The 6,754-nt window shown below is 40.5% G+C and overlaps 1 long non-coding RNA gene across 2 annotated transcripts; it reads right to left on the reverse strand.

Annotated features, from left to right (window-relative positions):
- Positions 1–1,732: 1,732 nt before the first annotated feature.
- Positions 1,733–6,282, reverse strand: LOC149917527 (uncharacterized). Of its 2 annotated transcripts, none has more exons than XR_016467517.1 (3): positions 6,248–6,282; positions 5,990–6,063; positions 1,733–2,881 (listed from the first exon to the last, which is right to left on the reverse strand). It is a non-coding gene; the product is annotated as an uncharacterized LOC149917527 (long non-coding RNA). The 2 variants fall into 2 exon arrangements; XR_016467516.1 differs by lacking the exon at positions 1,733–2,881 and adding an exon at positions 2,894–3,742.
- Positions 6,283–6,754: the final 472 nt, after the last annotated feature.

Raw genomic sequence — 6,754 nt, forward strand, 5'->3', positions numbered from 1 at the left:
AGAGAATTACCTGAGGTCATTTCGTCCCACAGAAGCTCAGCAGACACGTGTAGTTGAGAACTCAGCGTGAGCTGTGTTGCTAAGTATCTTACATCTCCCTCTGCTGCCACATATGTAAATTAAAAACACATCAATATTTCCTAATGGCTGCTGTATTTTGGGTTATAAATAAATTACACTTGAAAATGTTAAAGTGTGGAACTCTCATCTCTGATGGTGCAGTGGAAAACAAGGCATAGCCAGTGGGCTACAGCAGCCAGGCTGACCTTTTGACAAAGCTGTTGAGTAGCTTTGTATTTAAACAAATATATACATACATACACATATGCATTTAACGATTTTTCTTTATTTTATTATTATTATTATTATTTTTAGAGGCTTCTTGAAATATCACATACAAATAGAAATGAGACTTTATATTGCTGATATTTCTAATCCAGACACCTCTGCTGGCTGTTCATTTTCTTCCTCCTGTTGTTGCACTGCCTGGGGAGCCCCAGCTGTGCACATGGATGGCAGTGGAGTTTGGATATATTCACCTCTATTTGCTTTTCAAGGACCTGAGCTGGTTTTAGGAGGACACCTGATTCATAGAGCCCACAACTCGTCTTTGTTCTAGCAAAGTTCTCTAGATATGGATCATCTGTATGTAAAGACCCCAGCTTACTTTTATTCCATTCTTCAAATGTCCTTTGTAACAACTGTGTTCACGTCTGCTGAAAGCCTCCACTTGCACTCTGTGTCACTTTCATTTGAGATTTTGTTATTCTTTGCCAGATTTCTCTGAATTTTAGGAAAAAGGCAGAAAAGGAGAAAGAAAAAGAGAAAAAAAGGAGGAGGAGGAAAGACAACTGCTGGCAGTCGTACTGAAGTGTGTCCTGGCTCCTCAGTATGTAATGATAGTCTTAGAGCTGAAGTGAGTCTCACTGATGGAATATGAAGAAAGCATAAAATTAACCCCTCAGCATGAGAAGATCATTTTTGTGATGACCTCTCAAAAAAGTCGTATTTCCCACATTTACCCGAATAGCAAGCTCATAACAAGGGCCAAGTGCTGAAAAGTTGTATATGTCAGGGTTGGCACAGCGCTACTGTAATGGTACAGCTTCCAGATGGGCGCTGGCTCCTGCCACACCAGCTCAGAGAGCAGGCAGGACGAACATGTGTCTGCATGCACCCATCTGTATAACCGCCTTCAGGCCCTCAGCTTTCCTGGAAGGTAGGAAAATGCCTTATCACACAGAGCATATAGATTTCCCTATCGGACCTAGTTCACAGCTATACAAATAGTACCAATTTCCCTATGTTCCTGATTCATCTTTAGAACAACAAATATTTTTCAGAGTGTACTAGCTAAAACTAATACCTAATAACATAATTTGTCTTGCTGACATGCAAATGTTCACATGCAATTTCTGCGGAGTATGGGAAACTAATCCTTAAGTTGATTGAAGAGGTCACTTAGGAACGGGGCAACAGTGCTATGCTGATGCCACATTTGTTCCTTTCATGCTGCATGATTGGGCAAAGAGGCATGAGTTGAACTGTCTTGTGCAATGTACAACCATCTATTAATTTGCACTGAAACATTCTGAACTACAGTTCCAGTTCCATAGTGCATTTATGGGATAAAGTTTTCCAACAAAAAATAACTGCAATAGCCTTCTCTGTTCATCAAAGCATGAAACTAAGTGGTTGCCTCTTGAAAATCATGAAGGTGTTGTTGTGAACATTGCTCTAATATTTGTAGGGGAATGGAAAAAATAGCAGGTTTTGAAAGAGATTTAACTCAAATCCCCATGTGCAGCGGCGCTGCCTCCGGCCTAAAGCCAGTACAGTTTTTGATCCTAAGCCTTGCAATCTGGAGATATCCTGTGTTTCTACAGTTGTGTTTGTTTTGGAAGATGCATAACAAATAACAAAAGGAAGGATATATGAGATATCACAGAGAGCTGTGGGGAAAGGGGTTACAGCTCCAAGGAGGGGGGAGATTTGTGCATATGGCCTCTGAAAACCAAAAAGTGTATGGAGTTCACATTTGCTTTTTCTACACTCCTTTGCGCTCCCTTGAGAAAATAAAAATAAAGGACAGAGAATATCATTTTTTTATTTACTTTTTATTTTTTAAGCTTTGGAGCCTTTGATTACCAAGGATCAGATACACGTCTAATCAGTTGATCTACTGAAGAGAGGAGCAGAAAGCTTTAGCCACAAAATCTTATGGAAGGTTGTAGAGCAGACAGGAAATCGGCGCTGTAAATGGGAGTCTGCAGTGAGGTTAAAATGCGAAGTTCTGTCCTTGGAAAAAAAAATTAGCCATTGGATTTATCAGATGCAGATCCTAGTACTCAGTAATCATTAAAGAGAGGATTAAGAAGAGGCCTGTGACTAAATGCAAGAGAAATTTCACACATGAGTGAGCAAGGGAAGGGAGGATTATTGACAACATCTGACAAAAAGCAATGTGCGCAGAACAAGCTGAAACGAAGAGATAGGGACAATAGTGATTAACCACAATTGAGCTCTTAATGGAGACAGATTAATTTCAGGTTCTACAAGAGAAAGGAATTAAATCTGTACTCTATTATCTGATCTTATACTGAGGAGGAGAGCAGTTATTTTAAAGGAGATACATATGGTTGATAAGGAGGAAGGAAATAAGAACAAATTTAAATTAAGACATGGAAAACCAGGGAGAAACAAAACAACAAACGCTGACAAGGAGATGGAGCAGATGACCTTGCAGATCTTCTCTATCTCATGCTTGTTTGACTTTTTAGGAAGTCCTCTGGGTCTTGGTAGCGGATATTTAAGATATCATATTTATGACCAACTTCAGCAAATTTGTCCAGCTGAAGAGTCAGCTTTTTCCACAGCTTCTCTGTAATCATAAAATTTTAGAATTACCAAGACGCAACTCTGAGTTTCATCAAATCATATCTTTAAAATACTAGCAATAAACAGAGGTGCAGCTTTTCTCCCTTTACAATTCAATGATATCTGTGTTGTGAATTATTTTGATGTTTTTCCAGCTGCTTTCCTAGATTGCTGCTGAGACTAACCAGGATATTTAACTGTGCTGATATGCAGTTAGCCCACAAAGAAGCCACCCTGTTCACATGCTGGCATGCATCCAGCCTGCATTTGGCCCTTATGGGGTCATTTCTTTGCATGCAGTTAGAACCGGACTGCTCTGGATGTCCTGGCTCTCTGGGGAAAAAGGAGAAGAAAATATCAGTCCTGGATACTGACCCATGGAAGTGTTGAAGGGAATTGCTAAGGGAACAGCCAGCTAGTCACAGGAACATCATGTAGCATTGAATTAAACCAAGGAGTACTGACTAAAATGATAAACCCTTGCTTTCAGTAGTGTCCCACTATGATCTATATTTAGATTAATTAGGCCAGATTTTTGTACACACTGACAGCTTTGGCTCAATTATTGCTGAAGTGCTGGCTGGAGCTAGATAGATGCATACAGGAACCCAGCTAAGAGTGAGTGATGCTGGGTGTAGCCAGCATCGTGCTTTTTAACTGCTGTTGTTTGTTCTGGTTTTATTTATTTATTTACAAATTTAACATGTGTTTTTATTTATTTATCCACTTCTGACTATTGAAAAAGGCAAGAAGCTGCAGAGCAATGTTACAGGCTGCTGGCAAACATCATCCTCAGAGTTGCTCCTCATCCTCTATTTGCCTTCTCTTCTGGGCAGCCGTCTCACTTATTCATAGCCTTCAGCTCCTGCACAAGAAGCATTTGAGAATCCCTCATCAAGGCTGGTACTTGACCAGGAAGATCTTTAGCCAACTTTCTGGCCGTGGTGATTTCTATGAGTGAGTCAAAGACCATTCTTCCTTCATCCTCTTCCTATGCTGTCATCAGGCCATTTCAGCCTCCAGGAGTTACTTTGGTAGCAAATAGTTTGTGTGAGCATAACAAGATGTCAAAAGTTTTTGCCCTAGAATGCCCCATATCATTTACTTTAACTCTATTCTGCTCAAACATATTTTGTGTTTGAAGGGAAATCACAGTAGCTCTTTTCAGATTTTCTTGCCTTTTGTTTTCACAAGGCTGAGGCGCACCAGCTCTTAGTATCAGCCAGAACAATGACTGTCTGGCTCCATTTAGAGGGGAGATCAGCTATTGCAAATAGATTGGGTCAAAGGCCCTCAGTAGCCCATGTAGTGTAAGTGGAAGTGCAGCTTCCACTGAAATTCACTGAGGTATAGAAGTATGCAAAGCAAATTCTCTGCTGCAGAAGCTCTGTACAGATAGTTTATCCAGCTTTAGTTTTATAAACAATACTTCTCCACTTCCTACCTCTGTGTTAGGGTGTGGGAGTCTGTGTACAAACAACTGGAAAAGCCCCTGCTATATACTGTCATCCAGTAGGTCATAGAAAGGGAGAGAATAAACTTTATCAAACCATCCTGACTTTTCCCTAATCTTTGCTATGAATTCATCCTATAATTTATGGTTTGATTTTTTAAAATGACTCTCTATTGGATCACATGCATATATAAGAGCTCATTAGTCAAGAACATATATACACAACTCCTAAAGACTAGGCTCCATTTAAAATCTTTTTTTTTCCTCCTCCACAGAAAAGGATAGAACCATGAAGAACGCCTTGAGTGTGAGTTGGATTCCAAGCAAAACTGGAAAGACAACTACCCTTATTGTGTTTTACAGTATTTTACTATCATCCTAAAGCTAGGGTTTTTGTGCCAGCACTCAACAGATTTTAAGTGAGCATCCATTCTTTTCTTCCCCCCCCATCTTTTCTTCTCCCATGGCATTTGGGATCTTAAAACCAGAAAAATCTTATGATTTATCAGCTCTAATTGTCTTGCAGTATTTTCAAAGAAGCAATCGTTAGCACATATAGTCATAATACAGATGTTCCAACAATGACATGTCAGCAGAAAGTGTATTATTCTGCCTCCTTCTTATTCCTTATTCCTTATCTAATCTCATTCCTCATTCCCCTCAACACATTTGTCAGTGCTTGGTGTAATGCTTGGAGGTGGGAGTGAAGCAGGAGTGGCTGTGCCATGGGCTGCTGGGGCACGGAGGTCTGAAGCTAAGGTGCCCCTTGCAGCTGGTGGGCCTGTTTCTTAACCGCTACATGTCCTCAGCCACAGGCAGAAGGGATTGGCAGGGTCTGCAAGAGGTTCACAGGCAACCAACCTGTGCATTTGTGCATTGCACCTGAGAAACCATCCCATAGACATTCCACAGCTGCGTGCCCCAGTGCTGCGGCCATCCCACAAGCTGCAGGCTGTTCAGGTGGAAAGGGCTCAATTCAGCTTCTGCTGTGCATTCACTTAATCAAAACTAAAGTGTTACTTACAGAGATTTTGCTTTAAAAATAAATGTTCTCTGGCCTGAGGAAGTGTAATAAAGTCTTGAAGAAAGAATGAAACAAGTGCTTTGATTTGTAAGGGAGAAGTTTTTCTTCCAGCTCTGTGTCTGAAAAGGTGAAGTGTAAACATGGTGTTTGTAACTAAGATTTTTACATGTTTCCTTTAAGAAAGAAAGCCTAAAGAACAAAAGAAGATTTCAATCATTTTGATAACAAACATTTCTTAAAGAAAAACAATGAAAGCCATGCCAAATCAAGTCTCTTCATGCATGATGATGTAACAAGTCCTCATCATCTCCCCTCAAACCCATGCTACATTCAAGATTTATTTTTTTCTTATCACAGCAAATCATTCTATGACTACTTTACATTTTAGGAGTAAAAGCCAAACTGTTTAAGTACAATTGCACCCATTTTAAATTTCAGTATATCTGCATGCATAGTTATAACTCTTCACAAATTTACAACACATGTCACAGAGACATCATGACTGCTACTATACATTGTGTATTTCTGACAAGAGGAAGCTGTAAATGGGGTAAGGTAGGCTGCTCATCAACTTCCACGTTTTAATTTCCCTTTTCTCTTTCATTAAGAGAGAACGCAGCTGCAACCCCCTTCACCTGGCTGAGATGATCACAAGGACACAATTCTCCTCCTGCTCCCCACCACCTACTCAGTCAGGTTCCAGGTACAGCTGACAGATAGATAGGATATTTTAATAAAAATAAAAATTATATCAATATAACACATTGATAACTGTAACACAATGGAAAGCACAGCAATAATAGCAGAGCAGCAAAGTCCCAGGCAGTGGCAAGCGAGGTCTTGCTCAAATGCAACAACTTCAGACACAGAAACAAAGGAAAGACTCTGCTTACCTTCAGAAGGCCTCAAGTATGCAGGGATCTCCAGCAAGATAGCCCTGCCTCCATACTGCCAACCCTTATGTGAGTTCTGGGAAGGGGTGAATCCTGGCTGCTTCCAGTCATTCAGATGCATTGCATACACCTGAGCTCCCCTCCCTCGGTTGGCCCTGCCTTCCCACCAGGTGCTCAATCAGTGGTTCAATCCATGACTTAGCATTTCCACTACAATAACACACTTCTCTCTCTAACAGAGAAGTGTGAGAATATGTAGCAATTGCATGCTGAAGTTCAAGAAATTTGGACTGCAAATGAAACTTTCAAGAGTGTAGCTGACTGATGAATTTAATGTAATGTGTAACTAATTCCTATATAGTTAGGGGCTCAGGTGATGCAGATACACACTCAAATATGACGAATGGCCAGAGCTGTGGGATGTCCACTACAGTCTTTGATTTCATGGTGATGGTCTGCCAGGTTGTTTCTTTCATACCTGTCTTGTTGGAAGCAGTGGTTTTGTTA

This window comes from Phasianus colchicus, chromosome 6 (genome assembly GCF_987193195.1).
Source record: "Phasianus colchicus chromosome 6, bPhaCol1.hap1.1, whole genome shotgun sequence".
NCBI lineage: Eukaryota > Metazoa > Chordata > Aves > Galliformes > Phasianidae > Phasianus > Phasianus colchicus.